Below are 17,520 nucleotides of genomic sequence, written 5' to 3'. Positions count from 1 at the left end.
TCAAAGAGGCACGTCAAACGCAGCAGGCGCCCTCATTTTTCAAAGCAGTAAATTACAGTATTGGAATTTTTCCCAAGATGATGGGAAGCAAATGATGCCGCGGAGCTATCAGGTGAGGGGGTGGGATCTGAACCAGAGGAGTTTCTGGATCTTCAGGGAGCTGTGATCTCCCAGGTGCCCTTGTTTGTCCTTGAGTACTTTCTCAGTGGTTGCCCTGCTTCTCGATTTTTCAAAGGACTTTTTCACAGTGCATGTTTGGGAGAGGAAGCTGCCAGGGGGCATTAGCAATCCCTATCACCTTTTGTCTCATAGTGAACAAACATGGTTAGTTTGGGGGATCCCTTTTAATTTTTATTGCCCCTTGGATGTATAGTTAAATAAGAAGTGGAACAAAAGATTACACATAACAATCTCTCTCTTTTTTTTTTTCTGGCTTAAGATAGTTGAAAATCCATTTAAACCTCATTTTCGCATAGAATTATGATGGTATTTTTTAAACAAAGGGGGCATATAAAAGAGGTACATTAAAGGGGTATTAAAAACGAAAATGAAGATAAACAATCCCCACTCCATGCAGCTTTACGACGCCAAGGCCACACCACGTCTGCTCCTCTGCTTCCTGTTCATCACTCCGCTCCCTACTCCAGCTCTCACTCCCCAGCCACACTACTGTATCTGCTTTTATTTTATTAAAGATGTTCCTCCGCTTCTCCGGTAATGCAAACGTCGTTTCTTTCGTTGCTCTTAATACATTGCCGTAGAAAAGCGGTGAACACAGCGTCGCAGGGAGAGCTCAGGATTTAGTCCTGGCTCTGTCGGAACCCAGCTGCACAGCAACCTTGGGCAAATCTTCTTTATCTTTCTGTGCCTCAGTTTCCTAATCTGTAAACGTGGGACCAGCAGTTCTCCAGCTGAGCTCCATCCACGTACCACAGGGGTGTCACTGCATCACCAGCTCCCCAGCACACTTCGGGCCCCGCCATCATGACGCTCAGCTTTCGTCTCGTATGCGGGACTTTCCAGAAGACTCCTTTCAACAGTTTCTTGGGATTTTTCAGGCAGTTCAAAAGTTGCCTAAAGTACTTCTCAGATCTGAATTTTAGGACGGCAGCTTCTCTGTCTGTCGTTTTGACGAGGAGTCAGTTCAAGACCTCAGCTGCCAGCCAGTGGGCGCGCAGAGGGCGGATGCAGTGCAGGCGCAGGTGGGCTGGGCAAACACACGTGCTCCAGCAGGGAGCTGGGCTCCAGCAGGTTCTCTGGTTTCAGGGACGGCTCCTTCGCCCAGGATGTCCATGCTTTTGGCTTTGTTCCCATGTCCTAGATGAACCACGGAGAGCGTTTAAAGAACCAGATCACAACGTGGTAAAGGATGGCTGACCCCCGGAGACCACCAGGTGAGAAACAGAGAAGCAGGTCGCCTTTGAGACCACCTGCCACCTGCAGGAAGCCGGCTCGGAAGGGATGGAGGACGCCTTAAGTTCAGCAGGGCGTTCATTAACCAGGAAGGGAGTCAGGACCCTGGGGACAGCAAAGGGGCTAGAAGGGACCTGGAATCCAGGGACAAACCTTCTGAGCATTCAGGGCCCAGACAGCTCAGCGCTCTGGGTGAACGGAGGCGGGAGGCCCAGGGCGGCCCATGCTGGGAAAGGAAGGGGCACAGTGAGTTGCAGCGGGGGAGCCTGCTCCAGCCGGTGGGTGGGGCCTCTCCAGAAGGTGGGTGGGGCCTCCCAGAAGGTGGGCGGGGCCTTTCCTACAAGTGGGCGGCGCGTTCTCCAGCTGGTGGGTGGGCGTGGTGCTTGCTATACCTGGTGGCTGTGGCCTTGGGGCCCCCACCCCTTCAAGACCCCACTCAAGGCTGTCATCTGGTGGCTAGAGTGACTTTTTTAGATGCCCCAGTTCTTTTGACCAATGGAAGAAAACGCCTGGGCAATATGTCTCCTTGTTTTCCCTTCTAAAGATTAAAAGAAGAAAAAGAAAAAGCCAGTGCTCCTGTTTATCAACTAGGCTACCTAAGTAAAGGGATGCTTAAGTATTTCCCACCCCTACGCCACTGCTACCTGCCTTACGGTCTTTTGAGAAAATGATCTGTCAGGCTCCAGCCATGTGCTCGCTCGTCACCCGCTCATTCGCCCCCTCACCCCGGGAGCGCTGGGACCACCCAGCCCCGCGCCCCCCACCGCGCAGCGGTCAGTTCATGTGATCGCTGCTCATTACAGCTTTGCATGAAGCAATGGAGGCGGCGAACGTTGCATTTTTCCAGCAAGAATTCACTTCTTAGGCCTGAAGTTCCCGTGTTCAGCTGGCAGTGCGTCTTAGCCGCCGTCCGAGGCTTGGGGACCCCGGCCTAGGCCACGTTTCCAGGCCCTCTGCTCCTGCCACCAGGGGCTTCACAGTCCTTTACATATTAAAAAAAATTGTAGTAACAGCACTTCTGGGTATTTGTAGGAGGAGTTTTTCTGCATTACCCTTGTCTGCCATGTTTCTCGGAAGGGCACTCTTAGGGAGTGTGAGTATAAAGATGGCAGGTGAAGATGTGTTTTAATTAAGTCCCAGCCTTAAAGGGTAACGCAGGGGACATGGGCTCTCACACATGCAGATTCCTTCATGTGGGTCGCAGCGTTTGTGGCCGTCCAGTCCATCTTAGACTTGATTAAACTCTCCCTGGCTTCCTCCCTGGGCCCTCATCCTCCTGACTCCTCCCAAAACTGCCTGTTGCACAATGAATCACTGGAAGCAAAGCATCGATAAAGAAAGTTTCTGTTCTACTCGGCCATAAACAAGAAGGAAATGTTGCCATTTGCAGCAAGGTTGATGGGCCTGGAGGGCATTATGCCACGTTAAATAAGCCAGACAGAGAAAGACAAATACTGTCTGATCTCACTTATATGTGGAATCTAAAAAAAAATGCAACAAACTAGTGACTATAACAAAAAGGAAACAGATTCACAGATGTAGAGAACAAACTAGTGGTTACCAGTGGAGGCGGGGGGGGGGGGGGAAGGGGGAGGGGCACGACAGCGGAAGGGAAGTAAGAGGTCCAAACTACTATGTATAAAATAAGCTACACAGTTATACTGTACAGCACAGGGAGTGTAGCAAATATTTTATAACTATACGTGGAGTATAATCTTTAAAAATTGTGAATCACTATGCTCTACACCTGTAATTTATATACTGGTGTACGTGAACTAGACTTCAATTTAAAAAAATGGAATCATACCAAACAAAAAAAAGAAAGCATCTGTTCAAACCTCTTTGCATCACTCCCTGTTGCCTGCAGATCCTCAGCCTGCCTTTCATTTGATATAACACACTGTGTCGTTCTGCACACACGTGGTCTAGAGGAGCCCTGCCCGTCTGTCAGGGCTGCCCTGACACTCCACCTCTGTTCTGGAGAAGAGCGTCTGCCCTTCGTCGGTCCTAACCCTCTTCTCTGCTGGAGCTCCCTCCAGCCGTTCTGTCTCCCAAATGCCCCTCTCCTCTATTTCTCCCTTCTCCCATTTATCAGAGGAGCCCTCACATCATGCCTTGTCCATGGAGCCGTTTTTCGATTCTTCTAAGAGGTGGAAGCCACTTTATACCATCACCTCTTCCTGGAACCAGTGTTTGCTCATATTCTCTATGAGGTGTGTTGAATCTGATGGTACAGCGCTGGTCGTGTACCTTATTTCCCATGTTAATGGATTCTTGATCTCATCCCTCTAATACTGTTTGTGTTCCCTTTCCTGAACATTCTGTTTCATCCCACATTCTTATTCTTATTCAATTCTATCTGGGCCCATAGCTGCTGGGAACCTGTCGGAGCCTCCGCGCTTTTCTCAGTCTGGAAGATGTAAGCCCCACAGGGACCCCTCCCGCAAGCCCACTCCTTTGGCCCCTCACCTGAACGGCTTTGGCTGGGTCATACTTCCTCGCAGGGGCATCTGCATAATGTTGCTGGAATTCCCACCTGAAAAGATCCCCAGTTAGAGGGCCACCCCCGCCCTTCCAGAATCTTAGAATTCATGTCGATGCTATCTGTGCCCATTACTTCACTCCGGGTCACAGAAGCCTCCCTATTGGCTCGCAGCTGGTGGTGTGGCGGACACCGTTCTTTCCGGATCTGTGGCTTATTACGTTTTCTGATCTATTTTCCTGAGGTTTCACTCCCACTTCCTTCTATACACTGTTACAAATAATTTTTTGAGAATTGACTTCTATTTCTGTGTTCAACCAATCAGCATCATTTTTACAATGATGTGGTCTCAATTGAATCTAGTCAAGAAAATGGGGTTTTTTTCCAAAATTGCAGCTAAGGGTTCCCTTGAGGTCTATCAGTGTGGTAACACAGACATTGATTTCTTTATACATAAACAACCATTTAAACCTCAAGAATTACAAAGAAAGAAAGAAAAAAAGAGGTAACTGCATGGGGGATGGATGTGTTAATTAACTTGACTGTAGTGATTATTTCATCCTGCATATGCAGTATCAAATCATCACGTTGTACATCTTTCGTATGTATACTTTTCGTCAGTTGTACCTGGAAAAAGAAGAAGAATTAGGTGCTAGAACCTCAGTGTTGACCTTTCCACCCAGATCAAGTTCACAAGATCTTTAAGACAGACACGCTGAATAGGAACTCTTCTCTTGATAGCATTTATTTTTCCTCTGCCCTCTTTTCCACTTACCTCAATTTTGTTGTTTATTTTTTTACACAATTTTTTGGTAATAATGGTTAAATTGGGACTCTTCTTCGAAGGAATAAATATATTTTAAGTTTGATGAAGTCGTTATAGTTTGTGAGGACAAGAAATAAAAATCAAACGATAAACAGTCTGACAGATCAGCCAGGTCTGCTGGTCCAAAGCTTCTACGAGATCAGTGTGGTTACATGAACAAGACTCAATCTTAACACGTATCGCAACATTGAGAAAATGGCTTGTATAACGTCTGGTGTAACAAATAGAAAATGTACCTTAATGTTTCTCAGTGTTACTGCGGAGTAATGGAAAACGGCAGCTTGGAGCTAAATTGTACTCCCTGGGGGAGCTGGAGAGCATCGTCCTCCGGGATTAATTAGTTGTTCTGCTATCAGCATTGAGCATCGTTGTGTCTCTGCTGCTCAATCGATGTACCATCTGCCCTCAACTCAGACTCACAAGGCGTCTTTTGTGAGTTTACCACTTACTCTGGAGCCTCAGGAGACAGACCTCTTTGCTGTTCTTTGCTATTCTGCCTCACGTTTCAGCTACAGACACACGACACGCATTCTCTGGACAGGTTTCCAGAAACGCAAGCAGCCGCTGGCTGGTCCTTGCTGGGCTGGGAGGGCGGGCGGGGTCCCTGGTCCCCTTAACCCGATTCTCCATCACCCTCAATTCAGCTTGTGTTTATTTGCAGCGGAAATTCCCTCTTAACTTGGCTTAAAAGATATGAATCGTGTACAGACCACAAAACAATAAAATAAATCAAGGAGGTGGAACCTACCGAAAACAGCCGTTCTCAGGGAATGAGGGCAGGTATCCGCTTTAGTCTGGACCCCACTTCTTAGCTAGATGAGGGTCCGTGACCCCTTCTCTGGCCTTGGGCTCTTGATTATAAACAGGCACTCACGGGCGGCAGGTGTATGAGGGCTGTGAAGTCAGACCCCTGCCCTCGGAGTAAAACTGCCTGCCGCTGCCTCATGGAAATGGATCGTTGCAGGCATTTGAGCTGATCTGGGACAGAGTTCTTAAACTAATGTAAATAAAATATGTTCCCTGGTATGTTATTCTTAACATCGATTTGTCACATAAGAGAAATAGTGAATCACGTTTCCCTTTTCGAATGTAGGAAGGGGATCTCCCCCAGACAGCTATTACTAACCTGGACACAGATTTGCCCCAAGGGTTAAAGAAAAAAAAGATTTGTTTTCTTGTAGTTTTTACCAGGGGAAAAGAAACAGGTGAGGTAATGCTGTTCCCTGCTGTAACTAAGTTGAAGATAAAACCTTACCTTTTTTTTTTTGTCCATCAAGGGAAAAAAGAGCAGATGAATCTCGCCTTTTCTTATAGAAAAATCATGTGAAGGTGATGAGCAGGGTCTTGGGCCCAAGGCGGCTGCTGCAGGTGCCTTTGCCGGGGTTGAATCGCCTGGGTTAACAGAAAGAAAGCAAAATACAACCACCACCAGCAACAAAACACCATATCTACAGGCACAAGAAAGCCGCTTAGAATCTCCCCATTCCATGGACGGAAAAATACAGCCTTTGCGGTATTTTCTCTGATTACTTCAACCAAATACCATAACCTACGTATTGCCCCTTGTTTAGATATGGTTTTTTGACTAAATGAGAAAACTTGATCACTTAATGATTTTATCATCGTCAGCGGAGGTGCCACTCACTGAGAAACAAAGGATAAAATAAGTTTTATCTTCTTTTTCTTCTTTCGAAAGACGATGTTCTTCACATCGAAACAGGAAAGCGGCCCCGAAGTGTTTGAGTGAGATGGTATAAGTGAGCATTTCCCACGTTCGTGCTTTCGTTGTTGAGGTTCCATCCTCCGTGAAGGCAGGGACGCAGTGCAGAGGTCTTGGGGCCTGAGGTCTTGAGTCCAATGTGGGCAGCACGTGAGCTATGTTCTGGGGACCTTGGAGACCTCACCTGTGGGACGGAGAGATGGGTGCTCCCAAGTGGTGGTCCAGTGCCGTGTGGGAACCAGGAACCTGATGGTAACTTGAATAATCATGTGAAATGGAGGCTGCCCAGGGAAGGGGATGGACTCACACTCAATTTCTCTGATTTACGAACCAGCAGGTCCACAAGCAGGACTGTGGAAGCACGATGAAGACGTAGCTGCCACCTCACGTACTCTCAGAGGCAGAAGGATGAAGGAGGACATGAAATACACCACATCTATTCAGAGACAGGAAACCCTCACTAGCCCAGCACAGAGCTTTGAGTCTCAGCTAGCTCGTCATCTCCCCTTGACACGCTCCGTATCTCCAATGAGAAGAATACTCAGGCAGGAGCTTCGTTACCTGTCAATTTCAACAATTTAATTTCCAGTTCCATGGAACCGCTCACCTGTTCAAGTTTGTGAGATTTCAATTTAATAAACACTTGCAAACTCTTTGAGAACAGTGAGTAAATAAAAAAAGGTTTTGTTTGCTGAATCTACAACTCACTGAAAAACTGTGAGACTATGTGGTACCTTGCCCCCTGGGAATATGCCTTCAAGCTGGAAGATGCAGGATGATACACCTTGGGAGTGTCCTGAGGGATTTCCGAGTCTGTCTCCCCAGGATTCAGCCCTGTCCTGTAGCCACAGGCCTCCAGGTGGCCCCAGGCAGGCTCCCTCTTCCTGGGCCCACCACCTCTCCTTTCAAACACCTGATGCGTGGCTTTGCCATGTAAATTTGGCTTCTTGAAGTTTTCTGGTCCTGATTTTAAGGGGCTTGCAGAATCTTTCCCTGTGGTTACTTCACCCACCACCAGGCAGACCACCTTCAGATTGTGTGTAATTAAAACTCGATGAAAAACCATTAGGAACAATTAACCTTGTCAGCTAACAATGGATACCTTATAATTATCTCTCTCCTGTTTATAATCTTCTTTCTAACAAGCTGATTTATCCTATTTCTTTAACATTAAATGGTGGAGACCCAATTAGCAAAGGCTAACTTGGGCAAGCAGGTACCAACAGGGGAAACACTTTTCTGAAGAGAAACATAAACTCAAACCATAAAGTGCAGGCTGAACACAGAGGTCAGCACGTCCACCACGCATGGCCACTGACGACGCTGGTCACAAGCCGAGGAATGTCCAGTGTGTATGTCCACAAACACAGCGGCTTCAAGGTCTTGTGGGTACTTGTGCCCAAACCGGCCGACACCCCTGGAGGTCCTACTTCCTCAGAGTGCATGGGTTTCGCCAGGGGTGTGTACAGAATGTTGTAGAACAAGTCCAGTGCAGTGCCCACTGCCAGCCCCCCCAGTCCAGGGAAAGGGGACCTCTTGAGCTCACAGGCTGCTGGCCACCTCGCAAGTTGCAGGAACGAGACACTTGCCAAGCTCCCTGGACCCTGGGTCTCCCATCCCTTCCCGCTGCCTCTCCTCCCAGTGGTACTCAGGGAGCAGGGAGAATGGAGGCCACTTCACCTTCACCTCCTGGGCTCACAGCCTCTAGCCTTCCTCCAGCCCAGGCTAACCTGTGTCCTACGGTGGGCTGCAGCTTTTAGATCATCAGTGCTATGGTGCATTCTACCTTATCCGTGGCCCTTCGTTGTGGTTTGAAGTTCTTTGTCATTTATTCAGGACAGCAGAGCCTTTCTATCCAGCGGGCGAGGCAGGTAAGGTGTGCAAAGCCGGCTGCAAAATCAGTGCCCTAGGAGCGTAGGTGCAGGTGGCAGGGAGCCTCCTCGGGCGTCTACGAGGGACGCAGCCCCTGAGCGACGAGAGGTTTGTCAGGTAGGGGGTGGATGGAACACCGGAGAGGTGGCAAGTGTAGCTGAAAAAGGAGAAATTTTGGCACAGGTTGAAAATTCAGGAAATGCTCTTCTTTTATTTATTTCCTTTTTAACGTAAAGCAATGATTATTGATAATTATGTGCTGACGCCCTTTGGAAGGGGTCCCTGACCATTGAACTCTCCTGTATCTCATCTTTGGGGGATGGTGGGAAAGGTTATGTAGTGATGCTGTAAGGAGGTGGCTCTCCTCAATTGTTCTACTCGGTGTGCAGGAGCTATTTGTCTCCAGTTGGGGTGGACTGTTTCTAGAACCTTCTAAAACACTGTGGTCTGTCTTCACCTTGTCAACATCTTGCTGGCTGGTGGAGGGAACGTGATCCCAGATGACTAATTGCTGCTCTCATCTGCTGTTTACTGTTTCAAGTGCCAGATGTTGAGAGTTCAGTGGGAATCACTAATCCCTTGTTTGTTTTCATCACAATACATGTTGATAATAAAAATGACCATCGTTGCCTCATCGAGGTGCCAGGGTCTTGAAGAAAATCACCTCTGTTCTCTCTGGAGTCCTCTCTCCATTTGTAAAATCGAGACAGTAACTCTTTGCAGGGTTATTATGAGATTGAAAACAACTTGCCCTGTGAACAGAGCAGATAGGAGGCCTCGTGATCTTGAAACTGATGGCTTCTCCCCTCAGTCTTTGGTTCACAGAGACGTCACCACGTGCGAATATTCAAACTTTGTCAACTTCAGATTTAACAGTGATTTAACTTCCTCTCCCTGCGCTCTGCTACCTGCATTTCTAAGAAATTGAGACTTAGCAGTGAGCTGACATCTTCTTAATCCAATTTTCCAAGTCAGACATGGAAAAAGGATGGAGCAGACATCCATCCTTTTGAAAGGGAGCGTGATTTCTGTCTTTTTGAAAACGTTAGCCATTTTTATCCAGTGTTGTCGTTGCATATTTCAGAACGAGGAGGGGGAAAGCTTTATTTTTAGAGCAGCCACCGTCCTGGGCTGCTCTAAAGGATAATGAAGAGACTGCTGTCTATGGAACAATTTGTGCCAACTTTCTGCCGGCGGCGGGGGAGAGGGCGAGGGTGTGGCTGACAGTTTTAGCAGGAACTTAAGCAACAGACGATCCACACACACCAGCTGTCCTGCTTGTTCTCCTGAAGGAATGCGCCCGTCAGCGCTCTTGCCTGATGAAGTGTACGCTTGTGTGGCTTATGTAACTCAACAGGCTGTAAATACTCCCAAGTTCAAGGTCATCTCAGCCAGCATGTCTGGACGTGGCCTCTGGCCTCAGAACTTCAGGAAAATCATCCTTTAAAAGTCAAATGCCTCTTTCTCCTGTGTTGCCCTTTGCAACCCAGTATAATTCCTGTTCCTTAAAGTATGGTGTTGACAGGTTGTTTAGCTGCTGTAAAAAAAAAAAACAAACTTTAAAATAGCATTTAGTATCATTAATATTATTAAAATAATATTGAAAAATAAATTTTATCCATGAAATTTGTGTCAAAGTAGGGGAAAGTGGAGAAATTAGGAAAAAATAAGAAGCAAATGAGAAGTGTGTGTTTGTGTGTGTATATGTATATGTGTGTGTATATGTATGTGTGTGTATATGTGTGTGTATGTGTGTGTATATATGTGCGTGTGTACCATTTTTAGGTTCAATGTTTTGTTTTGTGTGGATCAAAATTTTCCTCTGGATTTCATTATTTTTCATTATTTAAAAAGAAAAATTCCCACCAAATACATAAACATGTCTATTTCTAAATGATTAATATATTTAATTTAAAAAGTCTCATAGATCTTATTTAATTTACCATAAATCTTATCTACTAAGCAAACACAAATAAAATCATTTAATAAAAACAGTTCCTGATTACACTGTTAATATTCTGCTACAAATTCGCTGGAAAATACATGTCTCTCAACTCTTTTGTGGAGAGTGAATTAAACATCAGTGTAGGTCTCTCTTTGCTCTGTCTCCAATCTTAGATAATCCATTTGTGCTTCTATCTTCCAAATATAAAGTGAGTAGCGACTTCCCAGGTGGTCCAGTGGTTAGGACTCCACGCTTCCACTGCAAGGGGCACAGGTTTGAACCCTGGTCAGGGAACTAAGATCCCACATACCTGGTGGCATGGCCAAAGTGGGGGGGGGGCAGGAAATATATATATATACATAAAATGAGTGAGTATATAGTGAAGGTGTCTTCTGAGGTAATTTAGAATAGATCAGAAATTAGATTATCAACAAGTGTTGGTGAGGGTGTGGAGAAAAGGAAACACTTGTGCACTGTTGGTGGGGATGTAAATTGGTGCAGCCTTTGTGGCATTTTACATGTAGAATTTAAAGATATATTACATTTCAACCCTATATTTGTTTTATATTTCTAATATTTTATCTATGTAGCATTTATTTTTATAGAGTATGTATATGTCTAATGTTCTGCATTTTTAAACTTTTGAAAGTAATAAGTGCTCATTGTAAAAAAAAATACTGGAAAGTGGTAAAAGGAAAATAAATCCTTGCTCATTTTTATTCCAGTTTCCTCTCTTGTGCTCCTTTCCTTACCTCTCAAACCACGTCATCAGTGCTAAGAATTTTATTTCTGTTCTTCCACATGGGTGTAGAGGATTAATAACATCTTAAATTATCCTATCTATCTATCATCTATGTATGTATGTATTATCTATCATCTATCTAGGTATCTATCACCTCTGTATCGATCTACCCTATTTATCTACCTTCTATCTATTCATCCATTCATCTGGTCAGTCAACCTATCCTGCCCCTCATTTCAAAAGTGTTTACAAATTATTCTCAATATGTACAGTACAGTGACACAAAGTGAGGGGAGGTTAGGTCAAAGAGAAAATTAAAAGGGAGTATTAAGATTAAAAAATTAACACACAGAAATTCATGCGGAGGTGAGAACTTACCCGATGATTGAATATGGAAATAATTTACCTCTGAGCTCAGTCGTGTCCAAAGACAATGAGGAAACCTGAGTAAGACTAAAGAAAACACTGAAGTGATTCTCTGGGTGCCGAGTTCTTTGATGTACTGGGAAAGGTAACAAAAGGGAAAATAGCTTCGATCTTAAAAGTTTTAATATATGTTTAATTAAATTAAAAAATAATAAAACCATCAGGCTGTGATTCCCCTGAAACATGTTCTAAGTGCCCAAAAGTATGTCCTGAGTGAAATGGCAACAGAAACATAAAACAACAGTGACAGCTCCGGTTTTCCCAGCTCCCTTGGTGCGCCAAGCAGTTCTTTTTATCTGTTTATAAACATGCGTTCATTTCTTCTTGGTTCTTGAAAAGCATCTTTTCAGGTGGCATCAGGAGGCCTGGCACTCAGCCTGAGTAAGTCGTCCACCAGGGGCTTCCGTGCAAAATCGCAGGTGGCAGGCAGGTGGCTGGGCAGTGGTCCTGGAGGGTTCTCCCCCGGGCTTCACAGCTGGTGATGCTACCGGGCACTGAGTGAGAGGATGCCTGCCCTCTGTGTGAGAGGTCAAGTATCAGAAAAGAAAAGAAAAGGAAAAACCCCCAAGCTTCCAAAAAGTGTGCAGCTCAGCGAGACCCACACGCAGGGCATACATTCCCAAGATCAGGTGTAATTTATCTGACTTTGAGGGCTTTGATGAAACACACCCAGAGAATGAAAAGTGTGTATCTGTGCAGGAACGGCTGCTTCCCCAAGGGTTTACAAGCCGGTGCTGTATGAATATGTGAGTATATCATCCCGTGTGCACCCAGCACAGCCCACTCAGGACTTCTCCCAGCCCCGAATTGTTCCGATACCTGCCAGCTCATACCGTCCAGGGTCTAGGAAGCCGTTCTGACCTCCGCCCTGGTGGGGAGGGGACCCTGAGATCAGGCCAGTCCGCAGTCCCTATTTCCTAGGTGCGCTCGGTGGTGGAGTTTACAGTCCAAGGACTAGTGCTGCCGACCTGGAAAAGCCGGTGTCCCTGAGCTGAGCCCCCCTGAGCTACCTGCAGGGGGGGGGTGCCCCCTCCCTGCCAGCCTCCCCAGGGTGTTCCCCCACTCCAGGTTCCCGTGGTTGCAGTGTTTCGGGGGGTCCTTCTGTTCTTTCCAGCTCAGATGTTCCCCCAGGAGCCCTTGGGACCAAGGACAGGATGAACACTGAGCACACGGTCATCCTGCCCCGCCTTGCGCCCTCTGAACACAGCAGCTTCCCTCCTCTGGCCCGATGGTTACATGGACCGTCCTTCAGATGGAAGTTACCGCTGGGTGACGCAGAGGCGGTAGGTGGTCCAGGGTGCCCCTCTCTGTAGGAGGATGGAGGCAAGAGACACTGGCAGTGGTCCTAGCACCTCTCTTGATGGTGAACTCTGGGTCTCTGAGAGCAGTTCTGTCTTTGGTCCAGACAGGAGCCACCCTGACCCCTGATGTGACCCTCTCAGGCTGTGTTCTGACTGGTGGGGTCCAGGGGATGTGCCCATGGGGCCTTAGATGCCCTGGAGATTGGCCTTGATTCTAGGGGTTCTTGGGCTCCTTCCCCAGGTCCCTTGACTGAGGGACACATCTCTTCATCAGTTTGCAGCCAAGAGGCACCCATTTGCAGGTGGACAGAGCCTGGGCATTGACGCTCCTGTGTGTGTGTGTGTGTGTGTGTGTGTGTGTGTGTGTGTGTGTGTGTGATGCCACTTGCATCGTGGGAGTACCCTGGGGTGAGAAGCCCAGGGTGTGGGGTAGGGCCGGGGCCCAGCCCTCCTTGCAGCTCACCCCGACTCCATCTTGGATCTGTTTCTTTGACTTTAATCTTTGCTTTTGTGATTATAATCATATATAATGGCCTGCCTCAGGGAACCCTGCCCCTCTGCCAGAATGTTAAACTAAAGTGCCTTTGTTCAGCTCACCAGGAGACAATCTGACCCTGCCCACCTGTGAATGGCTGCAGAGAGGAAGAAATGAACACATCCCCTCCCTGATGCTGGCCACAGGAGATTTTGCAAGATAAGTGGCCTTTTTACTTTACTTCCTCACCTCCTCCCCTTCTCTGTTCTGTAAAAGAAACTGGCATCCAGGGCCCGATAAGATGGTTTTTCAGAGACACTAGTCTGCTGGCTTTCCAAATAAAGCTGTATTCCTTGCCTCAACGCCCCGTCTCCCGATTTATGGGCTTGTCGTGCAGCGAGCAGAGTGAGCTTGGACTCGGTAACAGGTTGTCAGGTAGAACCAGCCCTTCCTGGATTTCATGAAAGTGTATCTGTAGAGGGGAGTGGCCCCAAAGCTTTCTACTTCACTGCTAGGTAGCTTGACTTTCACTTTACTATATTTAGTGATGTGATACCTGGATCTCCTTTTCTACTCCCCTGCCAACCTTGCAAATTTTATGAGAGGATATGTCAAAACATGCAAAAAATGGACTTCCTGAAATACGTCTGTAGTATAGTTTGTGATCTTGCCAGGCGTGAAGGAATGAATTTCCTGCGAGTACTGGGCCAAGTGAGAAGAGCTGGGAGGGCTTCCCTGGTGGCGCAGTGGTTGAGAGTCCGCCTGCCGATGCAGGGGACACGGGTTCGTGCCCCGGTCCGGGAAGATCCCACATGCCGCGGAGCGGCTGGGCCCGTGAGCCATGGCCGCTGAGCCTGCGCGTCCGGAGCCTGTGCTCCGCAACGAGAGAGACCACAACAGTGAGAGGCCCGCGTACCGCAAAAAAAAAAAAAAGGAAAGAAAAGAAAAGAGCTGGGATTCAGTGTTCATCCTCCTATTGCAGGAATAGAGCTGAGTGCTGAGGAAGGGACCCTGTCAAATCAGGATACCTTCTATAACCAGAACAGGTGGCCATGTGGGCAGGTGAGGCCTGGGAAGCCTTCAGCATCAGAAATGTCCACCAGGGCTTCTGCAGGGGCCCCCCGGGAGCGGGGCTGTTGAGAGATACAGGCGGGCAGGTGGATCATAGCGAACAGATGGGCCAGGAGATGTCAGGGTTCCTGGGTGGGAGATGAGGAAATCACAGGAGTGCCCCTGGGAGGAGCTGAAACATGGAATGATGGTGTGTTCAGGACACAAGGACAAAGCTATGACCCATTTAATATGCCTGGGGCACAACGGCAAGGACCGTGACCAAGCAGGGAGATCCCTGAGTAAGGACCCCTGGCTTTTCCATCCCACTCCCCCCCTCCCCGGGGACAGGAACGGTCCCAGACCCTGGGTGGATACCTGGATGAGAAGGAGCCTTACTAAGGAGAGGGGCGCACTTTCAGGGCTGGGTGGTGTCTGCCTCTGGGGAGGGAGTGGCTGTGTGGAGTGTGCTGGGCAACGATGCTCATGTAGGACCTTCTGTGGCAGCTGATTTCCTGTTACTTTTCTTGTCGAAGAATCAACGTTTTATTTTTAAAAACAGGCAATGGCTATGCATTTTGACGCATCAACAGATAAAAAGAATTGTTGTCATTAATTAGCTTATTGCAGCGTGTGCTGTGTGGTGAACACTTCTCGGGAGGGACTGAACATATGTGATCACATTATTGTTAACCTCTGATTTCATTTATCAAGCCGACCTGTAAAACAGCTGGGCTTGTCTGGATGTAACCTTGCTCCGTCTTACAGCCTCAAGGAGAATTTTTGTTTATTTATTTTGCTAGTAAGGGATTTCCCCCCAATAGTGTTTATTTACTCACTCTCATCTTGAATTTAAATTACTTCCCATCAGCCAAAGGGGCATTTTCATTAAAAAAATTGAACACTGTTAGCACAAGGTGGCTACACTAATCCTGCCAGAGGTGTGAGTAGTAAGTGTGGTTCCTCAAATTTAAGACACAGGGAAAGGGCTGGGTTACTTTTGGTTCCATGTGGCTGAAGGATGCTGTTTGCTGAAGTGCACATGGGAACTGGCCCAGAGCTGCTAGGTGACATGGCACAAGGCGCTGCTTCAGGCGAGGTGATGTCAGAGCTGCATCCTCCACTGGTCAGTCTGTAGCAGATGCGAACAGCACCTTCCTGAGGGGAAGGGCCATGTCAGCCTCCCCCCGAGCTGGGCTCACAGCCCCCTGGTCCCCTCCGTCCCTCAGAAGCCTCTCCTGCAGAGGGAGGGGAGGAAGGAAGGGAAGTGGGGAGTCCCCTCCATCCCCTCTTCCCACATCACTTTGTAGTTAGACGGGGGACCGTCCACAAATAATCATTTCTTTACACCCAAAAAACCCAGGGAGGAAGAACGGTCACTTTACAGATAAAGACTCACACTTTGCGAAGGGCTGAGGGCACAGGAGAGGCATTTCAACCCCTTGCTCTACAGCGTGGAGCCCTTCTTTTCACTCCCGGTCCTTCCTGGGAAGTTCACCCGGGCAGAGCATCTCCCACCAGAACGGTTCAAGGTCACTGCAGAGTCTCCAAAGATTGATTTCATCTCCTCCTCCTAAGCCATTTAAGTTTTCTTTTTCTTTGTGCATTTCTCAGCGCTCAATGTATCATTTCTGCAAAATCGAAACAAACAGCAAACACACGTGCAGCTCTGTCATGGAATGCTGGAGAGCCCACGTGAAATGAATTTGGTGAAATCCTCACCGGACCCCCTCCTTTCTTTTAATAGATAAGAATTAGTCTCACTGTCAAGCTGCTTGTTTGGTGACCCCTGATATAATTAAGGGCATTTCCATGTTATAGGCACATACATCCCGTTCCGTCACCCCAGCTACCTCGTTCAGCCTAATGAATTATCGAAGTGCCTGTTTTGTGTTTCCCTCTAAGTTCATGGAGACTTTAAATGCTGTCAGTATGTCCGCGCAAATTAATATGCTGAATTAAAAAAAGAAGAATGATTAAAATGCCTTTAAAATGATCTATAAATCTTTCATTTTAAGGAAGGGCAGCACACATTATCCTTACAATCTAAGCGGGAGTAATTAGTCTCCCTCCGATTAAAGCTTGAATTACGTATATTTTGGTAGATGCAGTCTGATATCTTGATATTTTTTAAAAAGACCATAAAAGGCACTTAGAGTCACGGAAAAGCTTCACTGCAGAACTCTACTCTGTTTAGAGGTCATCGCGTTCAGAAACATACACCTAGTGGTGAACCCCCGAAGGGCTACCAAACAACAGGACACAAACAGCTAAGCATGAGATCTTAGCCATCCCTTGCGGGTCAAGATTCATGCAGTGAAGGTGGGATCCCTGAATCCTCTGGAGTAAAGAGATATCCCTGGTTATTATTCTCTGTGATTTCCCACATGCTTTCATGTTGGGCGGGGTGACCTCTGAGCGGTATCTCGTGGGACTCAGAATGTCCCTGAGATCACTTAACCCAACCAGCCTGCACTGGTGATAGCGCAGGGGATGCAGAGCAGGTGTTGTGTCCGTGGCAGGTGAGCAGGAGGGAGGAGCCCGCATGGGCCGGAATGTATTTCTTGCAGCTCACAGTATGGGTCAAGCACACAGTACGGACTCAATCCATTTCTATTTAATTAAATTCAGGAAAAAAATTATTTTCTCCATCAACCTAGCTGCCCAGCGCATACCCCAATATCTCATGGCAAAAATATCTATAAATAGGAAGAGAAGTGGTACCTTTGAGAATGTGAAAAATTGTCTTGAGAGGTAATTCATGGTTATTTCTGTAGATAACAGATGTGATGCTGTTCAAATTTGGCTGAAATTATGGCATATAAATCAGCGATGTGATTTTTACGGCTATAATCTGAATTCTATGATATGATATGAATCATGCAGCGTGATTTTTCCTGCAGGTTCTCCTCGCTCGGTGCTCGGAAAATGAGCATAAATCTCAAAGGAGTAGCTACACTTAAGCAAGCTGAGTGTGATTGAGGAGAAACCGATGCATATTCATGACAGAAAAGAATAAATAAAAGGGGGTGGATAAACATATGGATGAAAGTTGCAGAATACAACAACTGTGCAATCTAGAGTCCCGGTACCAGCAGCTAACTTTGCACAGAGGTGCTCCTTAAATAGTGCTTTTTTTTTTAAGATTTATTTATTTTATTTATTTTTGGCTGTGTCGGGTCTTAGTTGCGTTACACGGGCTCTTTGTTGTGGGGCACGGGCTTCTCTAGCTGTGACGTGTGGGTTTTCCCTCTCTAGCTGTGGCGCA

The sequence above is a fragment of the Globicephala melas genome, chromosome 21, assembly GCF_963455315.2.
Source record: "Globicephala melas chromosome 21, mGloMel1.2, whole genome shotgun sequence".
In the NCBI taxonomy this organism is placed as follows: domain Eukaryota; kingdom Metazoa; phylum Chordata; class Mammalia; order Artiodactyla; family Delphinidae; genus Globicephala; species Globicephala melas.
The sequence above is the reverse complement of the archived record's forward strand: the minus strand, read 5'-3'. Positions refer to the sequence as shown.